The 23,786-nt window shown below is 40.4% G+C and overlaps 1 protein-coding gene across 12 annotated transcripts in view; it reads right to left on the bottom strand.

Moving 5' to 3' along the window:
- LOC144930211 (uncharacterized) overlaps nt 1-23,786 on the bottom strand; it is a 778,762-nt gene that overhangs the window by 688,155 nt on the left and 66,821 nt on the right. For 11 of the 12 annotated variants that reach the window (XR_013635332.1, XR_013635334.1, XR_013635331.1 and 8 more), the window contains exon 3: nt 16,848-17,012. The exons of the other annotated variant lie outside the window; for it this stretch is intronic. The gene's annotated coding sequence lies outside the window, so the exon portion shown is untranslated. The remainder of the gene's footprint in view (nt 1-16,847; nt 17,013-23,786) is intronic. 12 annotated transcript variants of the gene reach the window in all.

Genomic DNA, 23,786 nt, shown 5'->3' on the forward strand with positions numbered 1-23,786 from the left:
GTATGTATTCAGGGGCTTTTCAATAAAGTATGTATTTGACCCATCAATCTGATCAATGTGAAAATGCACACCAACTTATTTTTAGATTATATTGAAATGTGTAGTTCTATTTCTCTCATCATTGAGCATCATTGCCACTTTTCAGACCTTAATGTCTTTTCAATGAATTGTTTCTCTAATTTAAGTATCAAAAGGACAGATCCTAATTAAATGCAAAAATTCAAGGGAGTGTGTTGGGGGGGGGATTTGAGCACAGAGAACTTCTGAAGTCATGAAACTTCTAGTTCCTGCCCTTCTAACAACTTTTAAAGTGCTGAAACCTACTTAAACTTTAAGAAAAGGAATGAGATTCGCTACTGAATTATAACTATTGCAAGTTTCACATTAGAGCACATTACAGCTAAATTAAAGCCCCCTTGGAAAAAAAGTTTCCTAATGGAAACTTTGACAAACCTTTAACTGTACCAGCATGAATAGGGCACTACTAAAATTGTAGCATCTGTACCAACCGTCTCAAAATAGAGGGATTTGGGTAATCATGATCTTTAGTGTCAAAATGATGCCACAAATTTCAATTAAGCTAATCCCATTAAGATCTAATATTGTTATCCTTCTGAAATGAAAATACATTTAATTCAATCATAACAATGACAAGCATTCTCCCTCTGCCATTTCAGTACTCCTTTATTGAACCCTTTTAGCTTAACCAGAATATGGGGAGGTCATTTGACTGGGATGGTTACTTCTGTTGCCAACTCCCTCTCCCCACATACCTATAAAGGACATATTGTCCTAAATGAGTATAATCATTTCTGCACAGTTGCTGCCAGCACTGTGTTCCCAAAGAAAGACTCAATTTTGAGAGATTCTGGTCAGTGTCACAGCTAAACCTGACTAAAGAGGCAGGGAGGTGTAGCGGATAGAGCACTGGGCTGGAACTCAGCTGGTTAAGATCACTCCCTCACACAAAGGAATCCATATGCAATGTGGGGCAAATCCTGTTCTCTGGAGGGTGGTTTTCATGGAGAAGGCCAACGGTTACATACCTCCTTTGTTGCAGTGGACAGGGTATGCAGGAACAGGGGTTCTGTAGCTACACAGATACTTTCATTCACCCCTACAACTAAGTTGCTTGTAAGAGCTATTTTATAAAGATCTTTTTTTAAAATTTGAGAGAAAAGTAGTATTGTATCTCCATCATCACCAGAAAAAGACAAATGGTGCAGTATCTGCTTCAATATTTCTCTTGTACAAAATAAATTTACATTAAGTTTTTCCAACAAAACTAATTCCCACAAGGTGAACAAATACCCAAAACAGGGACCCAACAATAAACCAAACACAGGTACTTAATCTTCAGAGACTATTCTAAAACAAACTAGTAAAACTGCCCCTTTTCTCCATAGCTATTTGCTAGAGATGGGCACTTTGGATGTTAAAAAATGATCAGTTTTAAAAGAGGAAAAACAAATGGGCTTCATTAGAGTTGACAAAGTTCACCAGCCCATTTTCAATTGTGGCACTCTTTGGAACAAAGCACTTTATGACAAGAGATTTTACCTGCACAAATCTAACAGAAAAAATATTTTGTGCAGAACTGATCAAATGTGAAAATTACTAAGTTTTCTCTGGAGCGAAGGCTACATCACTTCCACAGTATCTGACAGCTGAGTGACTGGGCATTTTTTCATTATCCTGTCCATCTTACCACAGAACATTCACCCAGACTTGCTGTTACTGTCTCTGGCCTTCTGGTAAGTTTACTTTAGGCTTTTACATTTTTTCCCCTATTTTGATGTACACCTCTCTCTGCAAGAGGCCAGGAAATTATGTCATATCTTATCCGGCTTCTCCCAGACTCTCAGCATTGAAAGTCCTGCAGACTCTCAGCATTGAAAGCCATGAGCTTTGAGATGCTGGCTGTGTTTACATTTTTTGAAAAGACTTTATAGGGCTACTTAAAATGTAGGCATTTCCTTCTATATCCCTTCTTCTATTTAAATTCTAAAAACCTTTTACATATTTTACCCTGCCAATATTCTTTAAAAGGAACACTGGCAAAAATTTGACCTTCAGCCCCTATACTATGGACTGCAATTCCTTATGTGCCTGAATTCCACAAAATGCCAGATGCAACCAAGTCTTACCACCTACATGACACATCACATCACAGGAGTTATTAACCTCATTGAGAATGACCTTCAAATTTTTACTACCATTTTTAAAAGAAGTCTTCCACCTTGATACAGGTACAAGTGGGAAAAACATAGGGAAAGAAATATTATTTGCAAGCTTCTAAACAAGTACTGCTAAAAAGGGAAAAAATAAATAAGATGTCAAATACTAATTTTTTTAAACAGATGCAAGTGTCCTTTTGACTTACCACTCATAAAAATAAGACCTCAAGTATCAGTACAGAATACAGAAATAAATCTCGATGAGAAAAATCTGTTTTTATAATCTATGTTATCATTAAGATTAAATGCACTTTAAGTGTGTTTAATATAAAAGTAAGTGACTTGAATTGTAAGTACAAAAGAACATAAAGTGGTTAATAGACTGCAGGCAATTAGTTGTAAGTATATTTGAAGCTAAAATCATGATAAACTTGAATATGGGCCTAGGATTACATTAAAAAAATTTAACTGTTGTTTAAAATGTAGTATTTTGTAGGATGTATCTTACTGATAATGATTTTTATTAATTTATTTTTGAAATTTAAAAGGCCTAGTTTAGATGTTCATCAGAAACATGTATTTCAGGAATTCTTTTCCTAAAATTTTAGGAAGGCAACAATATACACTGATCTATAAGCTGATGTGGAACTTTTATTCTCATTCCATTAAGGACCTTTAAACTGCCAGAGCAGCATAAAGTGTGTTTGATGCAAATGAGACTCAAGCCCTATATTCTTTATAGACATTGTGGGATCTTTTAAAAAAAAAAGGTCATAGGATATTATGCACCTTAAACCACCACATTCTCGAGTGTTGCTGATTTCTGCTAGTATAATGAGTATCAACTATTTGTAAAGTTCTTATTTATGAATGTGTTACACTGACGAAGTTCATTTAACAACTGGCAGAATGACCCACATCAGAAAGCCTGACAGAAATTAAAGGCATTCAATTTCCTACACTGATTTGATCCTGTTTTCTACATATGGAAATCAAGTTGGGTTTTATTTCTGCAGTGACATCTGCCATCAGAGCAGAAGTTCTGCAGCAAAAGAATTGCTACTGTGAAATATTTACCCCCTGCCTTTAGCAGAAAGCTTACATATTATTTTCTTTAAAATCAAATCTGTTTTCAAGTGTAGTGTTCCATAAAAAAAGAAAACTTAAAAAAATACCTCATAGTGAATATAACAATCAAACCTTCCCAAATGCAACTATAATTTACCTCGGTCTGATCTTTATTATTTCTTTGATCAACAACGTTATTTTTAGTAAGTTACAGGGTTTTTGGAGAGCTGACTTAAGAGTCAGTGCTGCAGTGTGCTGAGCTTTGGGAAGCTGATGTGAGGACATGTAAAACAGTCTCCAGTTACAGTTAGAAGAACCCCAGATCCTCTTGAAATGGAAAATGGGTAACTATTCCCAAAAGAATAATTAACTGTAGTTGATTTTTCCTATATAATCAGAGTACTCAAATGCAAACCAACCAACTTAGCTTGACTAATCCTTGCAGAAAAATTTTGGAAAAGTAAGTAGCAAAGTGACAGCAACAACTGTCAAAGTCTAATACATTTAAAATGTTTCCTAGAATGTCCTGCTTCTGTCAGAATCTGCTTTGGCCAAGGACAGGACTGAGACTCAGGATCACAGTGTGGATAAAAGTAGATTTAAAAAACAAAAACAAAACACAAAACCATTTTGCTTTAAAACTGGATTTTTAAAATTAATCCTATTTAAAAATCAAATTTGACAACCTATATTAATCTATTAAAATAATTTAAATTAAAATAAAAATGTACACAGTACATGTTTGCTGTCAAGTTTTAAAGAAAGTGAAACCACTAAACTGGTAGAGGTCACCGGCTAAGCAACTGGAACTAAGTTTGTTGAAGTGCTAAATCAGCTTTCGATAGCAGTAGCCTCTTCTGCAGGTACAGAGAAAAAATATTAATTTCAGTTTATTTAACTAGTTTAGTTCAAGGATTAATTAGTTTATTCAAAGTTAAGAAACCACTTTGGAGTTGAAAGAGAGCTTGTTTGCCTCTTCCGGTCTGTGAATAAAAATGGTGTGTTAAAGGATGAGAAGTACTAGTTCTTAAAAATTTAAAGGACATGGTGACCTAGAAATTATCAGTTCAATTCACTAAATTGTTAAATAAGTTAGTTTATCAAAATATGTTTTGCATATAAAACTATGAGCATAGTGGGTCAGACAAATGGTCCATCTAGCCCAGTACCCTGTCTTCCAACAGTGGCCAGTATCAGAGCTTCACAGGGAAGTGTACAGAACAGAGCCATTGGAGAGATCCACCCGTCTTGCCATCCCAGCTTCTGGCAGTCAAAGGTTTAGGATCACCCCAAGCGTGGGGTTACATCCCTGGCCATCTTGGATTATGTCCATTGATAGTCCTGTCCTCCAAGAAAGCATCTAGTTTTTTTGAACCCAGTTATACTTTTGGCAATCACAACATCCTATGGCAATGAGTTCCATAGGGTAATTGTGTGAAACCTGCTCTAAACCTCTGCCTATTATTTTCGTTGGGTGACCCCTAGGTTTTGTGTTGTGTGAAAGAGTAAACACACTTCTATTCACTTGCTCTACACCATTCAAGATTTTATAGACCTCTATCATATTCCCCTTTAACAGTCTCTTTTCTAAGCTGATCAGCCCTAATCCGTTCAGTCTCTTCTCGTATAGAAGCCAATCCATACACTTGATCATCTTTGTTGCCCTCTGAACCTGTTCCCGTTCCACCATATTCTTGTTGAGATGGGGCTAACAGACCTAGACAGTATTCAAGGTGTGGGTGCACCACGCATTTATGTAGTGGCATTAGGATATTTGCTATTCCTTTCTGAATAGTTTTTACATGAACACCTAAAGTTGTCTGTAGAAGTGCAGTATCAAATGAAAATGATGAACTTTCAGAAATGTATATTAACTTTATGTAATAAAGTGACTAACAGGTGATATACACACAGATCACAAGCTCTGCAGACAGAGCATCCTGGGCAAGCTGCATGAGTGAGTAATCCTGAGAACTGGAAGGAGCTGATGAGGTAATTCCTTGAATGTATAAAAAAAAGTACAGCTTTAAACCATAACCCACACTTTGTCACAAGCTGCAGCTGGAGAGTTTTACTAACCGGAATCTGCAGAACATATGGACTGGAATGTGTTCCAGCATCAAGCAGTTCAAATATGTACATTAAGTCACTCAGCTTTAATACACTATTTACAGTTTGACTTATGAATGCATCATTGTATTTTACATTTCCAAAATGAATGTGTAAAAAAACCCTGGAAGCTTTATTGAGGGCAATTGATGCAAACATCAAAGACACCTAGAGCAAAGAAAAATCCGTGACCATATTAGCTTACAGCTCAAACACAAGGAGGATAGCATCTGTAAGTTCCATTTTATATAAAACAGCTTCAGCAAATTCTTTCCCCTCTCACCCCCATTGTATTTCCTGACTACATCATCATGTAAGGAAGTCTGTGAGCCTTTGAAGCCTTCACCCAAAACAAACAAAAGCCTTTGTAACTCGAAGTCTTCTGCTTTCTGACCACCCACAGAGAATCTAACAGATACCTTCTTTTAAAGGCCACCCCAGGATGCTACTAGGGGAACGAAAAGATGACAAAGTCCAAATGTAACCATTATATAATATTGGTCTAGTGAAATATAATATTGCCATAATCTAAACAGTATGCTAAGATTTTCATTAATATGTTGAAGGGTCTGGTAGTGTTCATTGATTGAACAGGATAAGAACAAGATTTATTGCAGGGCCAAGTAGAAAACACTTTCAGAAGCAGAAATTTTGTTACTCTGTTTTTGATGCCACTTCCATAAACAGTACTTCCTAGAAAGACAGTGACTACTGGCTGATGTAGCAGCTTTCCAGCCAGCAACTTCCAGGAATTACATAATCAAAGCAACCCAAATAGTGTGGTGTATACAGGGACATACAGGTTGATGCCCAAGATATACTGACTGAATGGACTAAGCATTAGGGTGCAAAATACTGAGGCTATGTCTACACTACCATGGTAAGTCGACCTACGCTACGCAACTCCAGCTATGTGAATAACTTAGCTGGAGTTGACCTACCTTAGGTCGAGTTACCATGGGGTCTACAGGAGAAAATCTCCCATTGACTTACCTTAGAATACAGGGGTTGACTGGAAAACGATCTGCAGTTGATTTGGTGGGTCTTTACTAGACCTGCTAAATCGACCGCTGGTGGATCGATTTAAGAGCTTCAATCCCAGCTGTAGTGTAGACTTGCCCTTAGAATTCCTGGAACCACAGATTCAATTCTTGGCATGATCAATTCAACTGGTCATTCTTGTGAGGTAGATGAATAGAATATTATTCCATTTCCCCATGCGTGAAACTTTGTCTGTAACGATGTTAGAGGTCCCTAACGTACTTTACTTATCAGGTGTTTGTTTCTTCATCCCTTGCCAAAAATATACTCCCCTTCAACTATACACATCTTCAATCCTGGCAGTCACAGTATTTCAGCGGTACTATCTAGCTTGCAAAGTACTTTGGGATCCTTCAGGATGAAAGTTCTCAGATATAATTTGTTTTGTATTGATACTTAGAAGGGTGTTTAATTCCATTTTACTGACAAATAAGTATTTTATAAAGCACAACTTGAAGCTTGTGAGAAATTCAAAAAAATGTTCACACTTAATTGCCCCTACTTATAATTTATTATAAGATGTTTTTATTGTAATGATTTTAGGGAGTGTAAGAAAATTTAAAAAATAAAAAGAAATTCAAAGACACACAAACATGATAAAAATACCATAAACTTTTAGAATTTAAAATTTAAATATAAATTAAGTTAATTTGGCATTCTTGAAAATAAGAATTAGAGTGTTGTTTGCAGAACAGACATGGTGCTGCTGAGATAATGCTCAGACTACAGTGTGGAAACTAGAGACAGGAAAAAGTGGAGGATGTGCTCTGACTTATGTCCTGCACTCAAAGCCAAGTTCTTAACGGAACTACCCACCATCTCATAGCTAGTGGCAACTTTTACTTTATTCAAGTAAGGTGCCAAAAAGTGTCTGGCACTATACATAAAATAGAAACTTCAATAAATAATCCTATACAGGGTCAAATGGTCCACTGTAGTCTGCAATCTGTGGTACAAATATAAACAAAAATAGGAAGCTAAACCACCATAAAATGACCCAAATAAGGAGGACTTAAGGTCATCAATCTTTTGCTGTCTTGAAACTTTTAGTTAAGGAGCACCATAGCTTCAGGCCTTCTTAGAAGGCTCTCTTTTTCTGACCCTCATATGGATCCAGATTAAATCTCAGGATAACGAGAAATTCTGCTCATGGGACACATGGCAAAAATTCCTGTAAGGCACCACGTCCTAGATTAAAGGATTTTATATACTACAGCCATGTGCTGTGTTTGTCCTCAACCTGTCACAAGAATAGCAGCCCTTTGAGAAAGACCACTTGCCAGCACTACATCTTTCAATAAATTCACACACAAAATTTAAAAGTAGGTGTCTGTTGCTGTGAGGAGCCTGAGCATATCTGTGTCTAGTGTTTAGAAGGTATAATGGCAGAACACAGCCAAAAAGGAGGAATTGTACTGTGTAAACCCACTTAGCAAGCAAGAACAAAAAATATGCTCTAGGACCACTTTCTCCCGAACAGAAGTGATGAAAGATGAAAAATTGGTTGTTGCACTGTGGTTACTGAAATGAAATGTTATTAAATCCATATACCCAAATGATTGCAAGGGTCTATCATTTTTCCCAAAAAACCTCTCCAAACATGTTCCAGTTAGTGAGAATCAAATAAAAAACAATGTCATACAACATAAGTGATGTCAGAAGAGGTGAGAAAATGAACAAAAAAATCACTGGACAGCCAAGAACTGTATAACCCTAAGATAATGGGCACATAACCCTCAATAGCATCCTAGTGTTATTTTTGTTTATGAGAGAACCACCACAAGTGCCTGTTTCACACAAGCTAAATGTGAATGTAAATAGGCTGAATATATAAAATTGCAAATAAGGGGTGTGTACCACAGCCTGTCAACTTTAGCAGTCAGTACCATCACAATCTGTACCTGAAAACCCACTGATGAACAGTTAACAGAACATTTGTCTTGAAGGGCTAGCACACAATAGTGTGGTGTTAACTGGCCTCTAATAAAACATGAGAGATCATGTCCTCCAGGCTCAGTTGAGGCTTCAATGTATATTGTCCATGTGAGCAAACCTCTGTAGGGTACATTTAAACCTCTGGCAAGATGCAAGATACACAGTTAAGGATTTTTGCATCCTGAATTAACACTTCACCCAGCAGGCAGCTCCACATCAGTTATCCATAGGAATGAATCTCAGAAAATATTTTAAAAATTATAAATATGCAAAATGGCTGCAAGCATGCTAATTATTGCAAACAAATTGTAAGCATAATTATACTTTTAAATATTTAAATTTTATGCATTTTAGCCTCATTTGTGAAAAAGGGAATTAATACATTTTTATAAACACATTGTTGCATACTACATTTGTTATCATTTACATTTTTTCTCCAGTATCTAATATGATGTGCATTCACAAAACATCAGGTAAATGCTACCATTCCCCCTGCCCCCTTGCTGCTGTTCTTAGCACCTTGAGAATGGCTCTCACTACAACCAATGTTAGAGACAATTTCCCACCCTCTGCCTCCTTTCTGCTCGGAATTATTCCTAAAGGAAATATCTCAAATAAATATATTTTAAACCTTGAAGGAAACTGCCAACATTTTAAAGAGATACCTATCCTAGAGACAGAGTTTCTCCTTGTTATAACCAGAAACCGATGAAATGCACAGTAGAGGGGAAACTGAAGGCCAAAAATGTCCATTTATCACAGCTGAACCTCAGGTTTGCTTGCCTGTGCAAAGTCAAATCCTAGGCCTAGAACTTCTAACTTTGGCCCCCACCCCTTCTGCATCTCCCCTCCTCGGTGTGGGCAGCTAAGAGAAAATACACAGGCTTACCCAATATATATTCCTTTAAATAAGTCAACTGAATATTACACCTTTCCTTATAATGTCTCATGTTACTGAAAATATTTTATGGTGTTGCTTGAAATTGAATTTTGTTTCTCCTGTTATTGATGCATTCAGTTGCTAGCTCTGGTCTACCCAAGTGGAAAAATTATATTATGCACATCACTTGGGGCGGAGAGGGTGCCAGGGGAGGGGGAGAAGAGAGAGACTGACAACTTCAGTAAGGTTTTGGTAACTCAAAGGGATTCCTCTATTTATAAATTAGTGTAACAAAAATAATTCAATAAAATGTCTTTGTCAGGACATACACTTGGAATTAATATAGTCCAGGGGAAAAAAACACCATAACCCTTGCCCCATTTATAGAGCCATTCTGATAATGGCAGAACACAGCATTTTCTGTTGTACAGAAGATCTGAGAGACTTTCAGAATAAAGCGTTTTCTCAACAAAAGGAATTGGTGTTGGCTTAACCTATTCAAAAGGATCACTGACAATCTTAACGCATTCTTTTCAGTGAAGCCAGTTCTGTGTGCTCCATAGAAGGCACATCAGCATCTTAAACAAGCACCCAGGTTACACACCCTTCCAGCTGCTTGTAAGCAAACAAGAATGAAAACACTTAGACAGAACCTGAAGGCTGAAGCCAGCTGTTATCCTAGAAAAGACATTTGTTTCATAAAACATCCTTTTAAATCAGAATAAAAATAAGCATCTTCACAATTTTAAAGAGTCTTAATTCTTCTCAGGTAACAGAAGCGAGTTAACCTTTCACACTCCAGGCAATTTGGGTGATAGCAGTCATACAATGATAGATTTCATGATTTTAAGGAACGGAAGGAGTGAGAGCAGCAGAATAAGGATAATGGACTTCAAAAAAAAAAAGAAGAAGAAGAACTGGAAGGTAAGGTCCCATTGGAAGAAAACCCAAGGGGAACTAGCTGTTCCTCAAGGAGACAATATTAAAGGCACAACTGCAAACTATCCCGATACTATTCTTCCTCTTTCCTTTGTAAGAGGCCAATATGGCTCCACCAGGAGCTCTTTAATAACATGAAAATCAAACGGGAATTCTACAAATTAGTAAAAATATTGTCAAATGGATGAGGAGTACAAAACAGCACAAGTATGTAGGGACAAAATCGTTTTGTGCCTTCACCTTTGAGTTACACCTTTCAAGAGACAAAAGGCAGTAAGATAATGTTCTTAAAATACACTTTCCTTTGTCTTTCTTGCTCCTAGCGTAGGTCCTCTACATAGCACGGAAGGAGAGCTAATAACTGATGACATCAAGAAACCTGAGGTGCTTAATGCCTATTTCTTGTCTACACTAAAAAGTAGAACCAGATACTCAACACAACACCACCCACCAAGGGGGGAAGAAACACTAGGCAAAATAGGGAAAGAATACGTTAAAGAATATTCAGATAAATTAGAGATATTCAATCAGCAGTGCCTGATGAAATTCATCCTAGGGTACTTAAGAAACCAGTTAAAGCAATCTTCGAGCTGTTAGCAATTATGTTTGAGAACTTCTGGAGGACAGGAGAAGTCCCAGAAGACTGGAGAAGGGCAAACATTATACCTAGCTCTAAAAAGGGGAACAAGGAGGATCTGGGGAATTATAGACCAGTCAGCCTAACTTGGATAACTTTGGAAAGATACTGGAGAAATTTATTAAACAATGTGTAAGCCTCTGAAAAACAGGTTTATAAGAAAAAAAGTCATGCCAATCCAACTTCTTTGATAGGATTAGTGATCTGGTGGGGAAGCAGTAGACATGACATACCTTGGTTTCACTAAGGCTTCTGATGCAGTTCCACATCACATTTTCACAAGCAAACAGGGAAATGTGTTCTATATGAAACTACTAGTAAGTGGGTGCAAAACAGGATGAAAGATCATACTCAAAACATAGTTATCAATGGTTTGCTGTCAAATTGGGAGAGTTTATCTAGTGGGATTGTGCAAGGATCAGTCCTGAGTCCAGTACTACTCAATATTTTCATTAATACTTGGATAATAGAGTAGAAAGTGTGCTTATAAAAAGTGTGCAGGTGACACCAAGTTGAGAGGAGTGGAGTTTCAAGCACTTTGGAGGGCAGGATTAGAATTCAAAATGATCCTGATGAATTGGAGGCTTGGTCTGAAGTCAACAAGATGAAATTCAGTGAAGAGAAGTGCAAAGTACTTCACTTAGGAAAGAAAAATAAAATGCACAACTACGAAGTCGGGAATAACTGTTTAGGTGGAAGTACTGCTGAAAAGGATCTGGGAGTTACAGGAGACCACAAACAGGATATGAGTCGTCAATGTGCTGCAGCTGCAAAAAAGGCTAATAAGATTCTGGGGTGTATTAGTAGGAGTGTTGTATGTAAGACATGGGAGGTAATTGTCCTGCTCTGTTCAGCACTGGGGAGGCTCCAGCTGGAGAACAGTGTCCAATTCTGGGCACCACACTTTAGGAAAGATGTGGACAAATTGGAAAGAGTCCAGAGGAGAGCAACAAAAATGATAAAAGGTTTTAAAAAACTGGGCATGTTTAGTCTAGAGAAAAGACAACTGACAGGGGAACCTGATAAGCTGTCATAAAGAGGGTGATGATCAATTGTTCTCCATGTCCACTGAAGTAGGACAAGTAGTAATGGTCTTAATCTGCAGAAAAGGAGATTTCGGTTAGATATTGGGGAAAACTTTCTAAGGTATAGAATAGGAGGTCATGGAGTCCCCATCACTGAAGCTTTTAGAAATGAGCTGGACAAACATCTGTCAGGGATGGCCTAGGTATACTTGGTCCTGCCACAGCGCAGGTAGCTGGACTTGATGACCTCTTGAGGTCCCTTCCAGCACTACATTTCTATTATTCTATTGAGAGAGAAAAAAATCCTCCAGATTTAGAGACTGACAACATAATACAAAGGATTCAGAAAACACCAAACAAAATGAATATGGAAGAAATGCACACCGCTCTTTAAAAGGTGAGTGCTGTGTCTTGGAATTCCTAAAGAAACCTATATGAAAACAGAAGTTGGCTGGACCTTTCTGTTTTGTGGACTACTTTCTATTTCCTTATGAGATAGAAAGAACAAAATTATCCCATCTTGGATCCACAAATAAGTATTCTATCCACCCATTTTCCCCTCTCCCCATGTTGATTTTTAAAAAAAGACAACCAGAATATCCCAGATTTCTGCTATACCCTTGGAAAAGTCACCGTAAATATTATTTCTAAAACAAATCGGAGGTACTACTGTTGGGATAGGGCCTAAAGATGATATGAATCTAATCAAGATGTGTAAGGGGACTGTTGCCCCCTTACTAACATTCAGTGGGGGTGTTTTGGTTGGCTAGCTCCCAGTACTAAAAGGGGAAGTGTCTATGGAAATGAGGACTCTGAGACTGATAGTCCCCAGGAACAATGGGGAGAGGCCAATGCTCCAGGTCAGCCTGAATGACAGGGCGGGCAGGCTAATCAGAGAGTCAGGACACCAGGAAGGTCCCATCCTCCCTGTGAGCTGGAATTGCCTGGGTCAGACAGAGTGGGGCCGAGCTAAGGAGAAAGCAGGGGCGCGAGCTGAGCTGTGCCAGAACCAGAAAGAGCAGACCCTGTCCTGGGAGCAGAGCTGCAGCCCCAAAGCCAGAGGCACAGCCCAGAGAGAGCAGAGCTGCAGCAACCAGAGCCAGAGGGGCCAGAAAAGCAGCCCATGAAGCAGGTCAGTGCTGGGAGCAGAGTCACAGAAGCAGCCTGCAGAACAGACCTGTCCTGGGAGCAAAGCTGCAGCAACCAGAGGCAGAGGGTCAAAGAAGCAGCCCAGGGAGCTGGAGGCAGAGCAGCAGCAGCGCTGAGACAGAGTGGTGGAGCCGGGGCTGGAGCAGTCTGGAGCTGGGTGCGGTGAGCAGCTAGGGAGAGCGAGGGGGACCCTGGGCAGCAGGCCCAGCACAGGGAGACGCCTCAGCCAAGGGGCTCTGCAGGCCAGGCTTGGATCATAACCCTGACAGGGCAGGGACAATGCTGGGAAGAAGGGTCCTACCACTTAGAGCCTGAGGCCACCAACTCACAGCATCCCTGCAGCACAGTCAGGGCCTGAGAAGAAGGCCTGGGACCTACAAGGAACAGACTGAACTGCCCTGACGTTCCAGAGACACTGTTTGTGATGCTCCCTGCCACAGAGTGGGTTGATGTGTTTCCTTTAACCTTTCCCATTTTTCCTTATTCTTTTTAAGATTGTTGATTAAGTAACTTGCATTTGCTTTAAATTGTATGTAATGGTCAGTGGGTCAGAGAAGTGCCCAGTGCAGAGAGAGTACCCCGGAGTGGGGACACCCTAGCCCCTGTCCTAGGTGACCACAGCAGGGTTGGGGGTCGAGCCCCCCAGGAATCCTGGGCCCAGCCTTTGGGGGTTTGGAGGACTCTGCCAGACACGAGAGTGGAAGGGGAGTCCTCAAGGGTAGGGAGGCCACTGGGTAAAGGAAGTGGGAGTGAGGCCTCAGATCCTTTCGCTAGCCCACTTCACTGGGCTAGTGCAGAAGCCAGGAAAATTCCCCACAATAGCAGGACTATTCCCCCCCCCCCCCCCGCTTATATACACAAGACCTGTTGTAGGAGTGATTACATTAATATACATGTATTAGTGTAGGACAAATACTAAAATATTTTCAAACTGGGAACTTTATTCATGGTCAATTTACCTTTTTAAAATTTGTATTACAGTCATTTGCCTTGTGTCAGAGGTTCTTAAACTTTTCATAGTGAGGGCCTCATCTTTAATACCATGTCTTGTGGACCACCACTCCACCCCATCACGATTGCCTGGATCACTCCCTGCTCCCATTCACAAACACATAATAGCTCTAACAAATATAGCACTGGCTTACTTGGAAGAGTAACATTAGAAAAGTAATGGTGTTTTCGCTTCTTTTAATGCAATTTATTGGCTGGAAACAAGAATGATGGTCTCCACTATGTGGCCAGCCAACTCACCACAGACCACAAGTGATCCATGGATCACAGTTTGGGAATGTCTGATCCAGATCATTAGACATAGCTGCTCATAACTCTCAGTTACAAACACCATTTAATGATGCTGTGCAACAGTAAGTAAAAATATCCTAATTAAAGCTACATTTGCGCTTGAGTTAAACACTGGAATTTAATAAATCTTGCATGAGATGATCCTAAAGAAAAAACACACTAAATATTTATTTTAATTTAAATGCTGTGAGACTCAAATGTTGGTAGCTCTAAGTCTCTCTAGTTGTTATTCCAATCTCATAGTTGGGTCAGGGTTCAGTGATCTTCTCCTTTCTCTCAGACTAAATTGCATAAAAATGCAATGAGTTTAGCAGACTGATTCTTCTACAGAGCCAGATCATAACTGGGGATGCAGCCAGACTCCTTTTTCCTCTCCCACATTTAGTCATTTGGTCCGTGAGAACAGTGTGGGCTTGCCTGACTTTACACTACCCCATTCCCAATTCACCATGAAATCATTGTGGAAAGGGCCTCTTTCTAAAGTGGGCACCCCTGCCCCCTCTTTCCTCTTAACAGCAGAGTTATATGTTGTAAAGTATGTAACCCTTTAGATAAATAATGAGAAGAGAGCACCGATTCTCTCTGGACGCAGTCCATTTTAAAGCTATGAGAACTTGGATTTCTTTCAGTTTCTGAAAGAATGAAATGCAAGGAGGGAAGGGGCAGTTCTCACACACACACACCCATCCACCCACCCCCTCTCTGGGGAAAGAAAATTATGGAGACATTTATGATGCATATTTGAGCAAAATTTTCAAAATGCCTTCATGCTACCCAGATTTGTGCATTCATATTTGTACCCCCAAGTTACTGCTCCTACAGATATTTGAATGCTTGATTTTGGGCACTTGTGACTACACAATTTGTATCTACAAATCCACATTCTCTGCAAGCAAAGACTAGTCACACAAGAACATGAAGCAAATCTGAGCACATGAGAATAGATACGGCTTTTGAAAATTTGGCCTTATAGGTGTAAGTTTCCCCAGTATATTATTTTTATGATTAGCAACCTACTATGGGTGACCAAGAGCTGAATTCTGTATCAGACATATGCCTGATTGCCACTGGTTTCAGTGGGCAGAGCTTAGCCAGAAAAATAAAAATATCAATTACCCATCAGAAAAAGCTAATATTTGGAAAAAAACACTAACTATTGATAGAAGTTAGTGAAACTAGATCTGCTCAGACAAAAAGATGGGACGACAGGGAAGATTTGCACTTTGGGCAATAACAGTGGAGCAAATCCTTCTTCTCACCTTCCACACCAACTGCAAGTAGTCAGGCAGATTGAAGACAAAAATCATCTTTCCCCGCCCTCACTTTCCTCCTCCCCATAGCAACTTAGGACTGCAGAAAGGCAATGGAGCTACTCCATAGCCACAGAACAGCATAGAATGAATTAATCCTCAGCATTTTGGTCATCTTCTTAAAATGAAGAGTTGGAAAAATTCCTCTAAAACTTTTTGTATTCCTGTCCCTTTCCATGCCAGTTGTTAGACCAGTTATCTCAAGTACCCACTCTATTGCCTCCTACCTCTGCACCATATTATGATTGTCAATGTTTTTCCACTAATTATAAACAGGTTTTTACTTTGCACATGATATATATCTACATGTAGGCCCAGTTAATACAAATAATTTAGATATGACTGATGTATAGTAATTAGTGCTGAAATACTATAATTTGCTTTAGTGCTTATATTTTAGAGCAACTTTTGCCTTCTCAAATAATGGCAAGTACCAAATCACAAGAAAAAAAAAGGGTGATGTCATGTTGGGTAAGACTTCATTATGTTGTGCTGAACACTGTCAGTCCAACAGACATAGTAGGACATGATCTGATATATAAAGTCAAACTATTTTGGAAATGGGGGAGGGGAGAGTGCACCCAGTAATTTGTCACATACAAAATTCAGAATGAGGTAATCTACTACTCGTCTGACAGACTTCAATAGCTCATAGAACTGCTTACTGTAATATTTCTGATCAGGTTATAGATACCACTTTCACAATGGGCTGACTACTCCCCTGACCACCACAGTTCACTATATCTTTGCCACTTATTTCCAGTGGAGCATGGAACCTAGAAAAGTAAAGCTGGGGGAAAAAAATCTGTCCATAAATGCAAATCCTAATCTTATTCTTCACAAAATGCTATAAAACAATAGAAATAAAAGTGTGCTAGCAGTCTTTTTGGCCAATTGTTTCTTCTACTGATCTAGTGAATTTGATTATTGCTGCAATATCCGAAGGTATTACTGTGTACTTCACTTCTATTGTTATGTGCCCCAAACAAAACTGATGGTTCTGATTTGTTTGAATGATGCAAGTTCTAGCTGGTAGCATATTCATTTCAGTTTTCCCCCCACCTTCAGAAAATCCAGTTTTGTATATATTTTATTTATTACTTACTTATTCTTACTAAAGATGGCAGCATGCTGATTTGCCTGCTTCGTGCTTTAAAAAACGTTTAGTCTCATGATGTAGGGATGAAATGGGAGAGGGGCAATTAAAATTACACAAACCTGCTGTTGAACTGGCATACAAGTTTGAAAGTTTAGGAAGATCGTCAAACCACTCACCTAATCTTTATTCAAGGCAACCTGATGCAGACAGTGTGACAAGTCTGAACACTAACTGGTGGGAGTTAATATAGGATACCCCAGTTTTGGAAGGGATAACAACTTGCCTCTATCAATAAACAAACAGATGTAAATGTCCTCCTTATTTGATCAGTTTGACAGGCCCTGAAATAAAAGGACAGATTATTCCATCAATAATGCAAAACTACTTGAAACATTTCAAATATATATCTGTCTCAACCAGGCCCACCCAACAGATACACAATACCCTAGCTCGAAGCGTAAATACAAGACTCTTGCAAGTCCCTGTCTCATCTGGTTAATGGATTTTTTGTAATGCTTTAAATTAATAGAATACAAAAGTGGGATTAATTAGGGTCTAACATTGCTGTGGGTTAGTGGGTTATATAGACCTGCAGTCAAAGTATACCTCATTTTAAGGGATTTCAATTTGATCTACTGGGATTGAGATTTGATATAATTTGGGATTTTAAATACTGTACTATTTGGCAATCAGTTAATCAAAGACACTTGAGAATATTCATTTATACTGCTATATTACTTCAATGTACAAAAATGTTCCTCCTGTGGCCTCAAGGCACATACATAAAAAAACACACACATCTATACATCAATTGAATCAATGTAACTGGTATTCCCAGCCACGCAAAACCACAGTCACATTCCCACCCCTCAAAGCTCCCTGCACAGGAAATGGGCTTTGCAACAGCCTAAAGTAGTTGACTTCCATGGCATATCTCCAACAAAGGAGAAAGAATTCCAGAGTAGCAGTTTCTGCACAGAAAATGTTCTTTCCCCCACCGTGTCCCAAATGAGTGGCTAAAATACAAAAAAAGGGTCTGAGGTAGACAGAACCCAAGCTTCTACAGATTTTAAAAATACCTTTAATTGCACCCCAGAAAAAAAACTGGGAGCCTGGGAAGAAAAACTAATATTTGACTATAAAACACGTGCAAGTAGACAGAAAATTCTGCACTAGCTGAAGTTTGAGGGATCTTCACAGGTAGCCCCAGCTATAGTGCGCTGAAATTATATAGAAAAAAGCATGGAGGCCTGCATATAAGCAAAAAGGTTGCAACCTCCTTGCCAAGCAATGTTTGAAAAAAGCATTCTCAGCCACCAGATCATCAAGATGTGGCAGAGGAACTACTAGGACTCCTAGATTGCAAACTTCGGTAGCAGGTGATAGTCATTCCCTCCTGGTCAGTGACAGCTATCACCAGAGCTATCTCCTTGGGTTATTCCCGCATCAGACAACCAGCATCACCTTTGGTCCGATCCAGAAAGGGATTCAGCCAGCTGATTCCAATTCAAACCCCAGTCTCATCCAGGCAGCAGGAAAGTTGAACAGCTGCATCACCAACATAGTTACGTTGAGGCAATTGCAATGCTAGTACTCCTACCAGTTTCACACACATTGACCTGTACTGGTTTGTCTACTGACCACTTCAAAGTTAAAAAGTGTTGGTTTTGATCAATAAAGTCCTAAGTGACTTGGGACCTTGTTACCTAGGACACCACCGCTTATCACCATTACTTCTAAGGAAACTTGCACAAAACAGAATTTGTGCAGAATTTCCTTCCCTCACCCCACCACCACAGAAAAGGGCTGCAGAGCTGCTGGTTTTCACTAAGGGCCGCTGGACCTGGCAGAGCCCATCTCCTAAATAGAAGACACTGCAGCAGGGAGGGGGGAAGGGAGCTAGAGGGTTCCCAGCAGTGGCAGTTCTCAACATGCCCTGAAGGAAGGAGGTGGCATTCAAGAAACTCCATCCAAGTCTGGGACCCAGCATCAGGCTGTTTTTCCCTCTGGATCCCTGGGCTCTGGGGAGGGAGGGGTCAGAGAAACAGGAACTGGGTTGTCATAGGGATTTCTTTAACTCTATCTCTGAGGGATTTTTGTGTGTCTGTATTTTTACATACTTGCTGACAGGTATTTTGAAATAAATTACTAAAATAATTGAAACTGGCATGGCTATATATTGTGTTATTTTGACAAATAAAATATGAAATTAAAATATTGTGTGCAGAATTCCCCCTGGAGTACACCATGTTATATTGTCAGTGTCACAATCAGCAGAAGTGATCAAACTGGAACAGCCTCAGAGTAGATGGCTGATGTTTGGAAGAGGTGTTGGTAGGGCCTTTTCCATATGAGGGCATTTGATTCTGAAGCTGTTTTCCTGCCTCAGTCCAGTAGAGCCTGGATGTGTTAACCTTCCAAGCACATCTTCTCTTCTCTTTATTCCCAGGTTTTTGATTGGAGCTCTGATTGAAAGATAATGGGATTATAATTATTCTTTTCTTGTGCAACTGTTAATTGGAAATTCTGGATGCACAATTTGTTTATGTGTTTAATGGCAGCTTGGAATTATTCTTAGTTTTGTTTAGTGTATTGCACAGCACCTAGAACGAGTGATAGGTACTTTTTGGATCCAGAAAAACAAATTTAAATTAAAATAAATGAAACTGAGCAGGAAGGATGGCAAAATAGAGCCCTGCAACACTGCACACAAAAACCTTAAGTTAATTTTTCCCTCGAGATCAAACATAACGTCAGCCTCTCTGCTATGGTCAACAGTTGCTTGTTGGCCAGTGCTAGAAGCAATCACTCAACTAATAAGACTTGCACACACAGGCGCTGACTTTCTAATGTGCTGGGGGGTGCTCGACTCCTAACTCTGCCCCAGGCCCTGCCCCCACTCTAGTCCTTCCTCCAAGTCCTCACCCTGCCCTACCCTCACCCCCCCTTTTTGCGCCCCATTCCACCCTCTCCCCTGAGCACACTGCATTCTCGCTCCTCCCCCCAAAGCTCCTGCATGCCATGAAACAGCTGATCATGGCAGGTGGGAAGCACTAAGGGGGGGCTGATAGAAGGGCACCCACCATTTTTTCCCCGTGGGTGCTTCAGCCCCGGAGCACCCATGGAGTCTCCACCATACCCAGGACTAAAATCAGATTGAGAGGGGTTAAAGAAATCTGGGGACTCCAGATTTGTGTGTTGAAAATACTGAAGTAGGACTAAAACAAAAACAGATGGCAGTACACTGCCAGATCCAAGTAATTCTAACCTATTGCAACAACAATTTAAAAAAGAATATTTGCTGTTTCTTTATAGCAGTTCTCAGCCCCTAAATGTCAAGAGCACAGCAATCTCAAGGCATGAGACAAGAAATACATTTAGTGGGCACAGACTTTCCATAAATCCCATGGATTTGGGAGCTCACTACCTGTCCTCTCCAAGCAGCAAAGTGAAATTTACTAAAAGTCTTAATCCCCGGAGTGCTGAGACAGCACTTCAGAGCTCCAAATTTTCATATATTTCACTTGACTGCCAGCACACTGAACTCAGAGACGCACAGCAGGGGAGGGCAACACAAGAGCAAAGGGTGGGGGGAGGGATAATGTCTACATAAGGGCTGCAGTGAAGGTGAGTGTAGAAAGACAAGACAGATTAGTAGCAGAGGGGGAAAAGAAATAGTGTGGGAGGTAAGAAGAAAGAATATAAGAATACTCCTGAGAGCATTCTATGCCAAAAAATTAAAAATTCTGCATCAAAATAAAAATTCTGTGTAGAAGATATAAAAGATCTGCAAAATTCTGCAAATTTTATTTGCCAAATAAAAGTGGAGGCTACAGCATGATGTTGGGGAGCACAGGCCACTGGCTGCACAGAGGTCAGAGATCACTGTGCAGCTCCCGCCCCGGGACACGGACTCAGTGGTGAGTCTGTACCCAACTCTTACACACCTCAAGGACTGGGCCTGCCCCAGAAACACCGCAGAGCCCTGCCCCTTTGTGCCAGGTACACCAGGTGTGGGCAGGCAGGCTCAGCAAGGCAAGACCCAAGTGTGGAGGGACTTAGTGGCTTGAGAGGGTTCTATGTGGGGCAATCTGAGTGTGGGTGGTTCAGTTGGGGGAGTCTGAGTGCGGGGGGTGAAGATCTGGATGCACAGAGGCTTGTTGGGGGTTCTTGGTACAATGGCAATGGGACTCTGCAGGAAGGTCCTTGTGAAGGTGGTTAGGGCTCAGCAAGGGGGGGGTGGTCCAGGGTGTGGGAGGGTACAGATTCTGGGGGCGTGGGGCTCAGTGGGGTGGGGATCCAGGTGCAGCTATTTGGGGCTCAGTAGGCTGGGGATCTAGGTGCAGGTGGCTCGTCCAGGCAAAGGGGGAGTGGGGCTCAGCAGGAGGGTTTGAGTAAGAGGGGGTCTGGGAGCATGGGGTTTGGGTGAATGGGGGAGCAGTTCCCTGTACAGTGATCCCTTCCCCTGTGGCTGAGGAGCAATGGGTGCAGGAAGTGCAGGGAGGGGGGAAGTTTGCAGAGCTTCCTACAGCTGGGTCTGACCCCGCCCTGGATGCCATGTGGGCAAGAGGAAGTCCTGTCCTCCCCAGTCCAGCTGGGATTAGCAGCTGAGCCCAGCACAATGTAGGAGCCACCAGCAGGGTTTTCCCCAATCCCGTCCCCTACCCCACAGTGATTTACCTCTCTGCCTGCTGCCCTGGGCACCAGAAACATACTGCTGGGGAGGGTCGCATGACTGCTTGCAGCTTCCCTTTGCTTCCCTGTCAGAAAGTCATTTTTCTGCAGGGAAACAAAGAAATCAGCAAGGAAAATGAATGCTGCACATACACAGTGGTGCAGAATTCCCCCAGGAGTAATAAGAATCAAGTTAGAGCATCTGATCACTTACCTGGAAGTCAAGCAGATTCTTGCTTCTCCCTTCCCCCCCACCCACTCCCTTTTCAACACATTGCTTTTTCTGGGTTGCTATTTTTAATCATCTTCCTCTTTTGCTTTCTCCCTGTATTTATTTACTGAGGATGGTGATAAGAGCCCTTAAACTTTGTTGGTTCAGATGGTTTCAAGTGAACATTTTATTTAGTTTTGAATCACTTGGGTTTGCAGCCCTTCCCCTTGTGTTTTGGTTCAAAGAACCCCCCAAGAAAAAAAACAAACAAAGCAAAACACAAATCTGTCCTTTAACATGGTTTCAAAGTTATATATCAACTGTGGGCCATACAAAAGTTCACAAAACCTTTACTGAACATTTTGAGTAATCTGCACTGAATATGAAGATTATAATGGAACCTGAAACTAGGTGAATTTTGACTGCTTTTTTGAACTGTTGGGACATTTTGCACATCATTAATATTGATTGGCTTTTCTCTTTGTTGTGAGAATCTCACAAACACTCATGAATGTGTCTTCACTGTATCTTTGCGGGGTGTGAAAGGATCATCATCATAAAAATGAACTAAGCACCAGAGAGATTAGGCGACCTGCCCAGGGTCATGCAGGAAGTCTGACACAGAGCTGAGAAATTAAATGAAATCTCCTGAGGTCCCAGTCCAGGGCCTTAATCACTAGTCCAACATCCTTCCCTTAGTAATAACTCTTGGTCACTGAGTTTCCAAATGCTAGAATGGGAAACAATCAGCCCTCTTCAGCCCCACTGAAAAGAAATGGAGGTGTTGCCATTTTCAGTTAAGGCCAAAAATTCACAAGTGAAATCCTGCTGTTCCTAGAATCATGAGCAGCTTTAGCTCATGCACCGACACATACAGCTTAATATTGCAATACTCATAAAAGTAACCAGGAGTTTGCAATACAGTATCATCAATGGTCCAGAAGATGTACAGATGAAGATGTTTCATTTTATATGAACAATGATGCATGCCAATTTTCACCATGATCACTTGGTTCGTATGTTGCAACCCTGTCTGCTACCTTTTATCTGTTGGTCTTCAGACTGTGAACTGTATTTTCCTGTGTCTTTAGCACAATTTGTGCACTTCCATAAAGATACGTAATCCAAGTGGAAGGCTGGTCTAGTGACTAAGGTACTAGCCTGGGACTCAGGAGAGCCAAATGCATATGCCTGCTCCACCACAGGACTTCCTGTGTGACCCTGAGCCAGTCATTTAGTCTCTCTATGCCTCACTACTTAGTAGTACTTCCCCTGCTCAGAGGGATGTTAGGAGGATAACCATATTAAATATTGTGAAGGCAGTCATTATTTTGGTAATGAGGTCCTAAAAGTATAACAGATAATTACTTGGTCACTACATACCTGGACTTGATTTAAGGGAGAAATCATAGAGGCTTTACATCTCATCAACAATCAACTAAGGCATCCAGTGCCAACATCTACATATGTTGTTTGAAGGTATTTGTCCCTTGTGTATCACACAAGTCCAATAATAAGATTATAAACACTGATTGTCTTTTATGATTGCATAACTTCACTGTAATAACAATGAAGGAGCACAAACAGCTTACAGTTCATGCTGAAAAGATTGTGCACATTAATACACCAGTCTGGCTACAGTTTTTCCAGTGCACTAATTTATAAGTGTTGACAAGCCAAGTTGTGCTGGTGAGAGATTTGTAGAAATTTCAAGGTCTAGTAATCTTACTGTTAATAATGCCCTCATAAATTCACCGTACATTCACACCTTGAATAGTGTGTGCAGTTCGGGTCACCCCATCTCAAAAAAAGATACTAGAATTCAAAAAAGTACAGAGAAGAGCAACAAAAACTATTGGGGTTTGGAATAGCTTCCATATGAGGAGAAATTTAAAAGACTGGGACTGTTCAGCTTAGAAAAACGACAACTAAGGGGGGATATGACAGTGGTCTGTAAAACCCATAAAATGAATGGTGTGGAGAAAGTGAATAGGGAAGTGTTATTTACCATTTCACATACCAGGGGTCACCCAATAAAATTACAAGGCAGTATGTTTAAAACAAAAGGAATTACTTTTTCCACACAACGCACAGTCAACCTGTGGAACTCATTGCTTGGGGATGTTGTGAAGGCCAAAAGTATAACTGGGTTAAAAAAAAATTAGATACATTCTTGGGGGATAGGCCATCACTATCTATTAACCAAGATGGTCATGGATGCTACCCCACG

This window comes from Lepidochelys kempii, chromosome 2 (genome assembly GCF_965140285.1).
Source record: "Lepidochelys kempii isolate rLepKem1 chromosome 2, rLepKem1.hap1, whole genome shotgun sequence".
Lineage (NCBI taxonomy): Eukaryota > Metazoa > Chordata > Testudines > Cheloniidae > Lepidochelys > Lepidochelys kempii.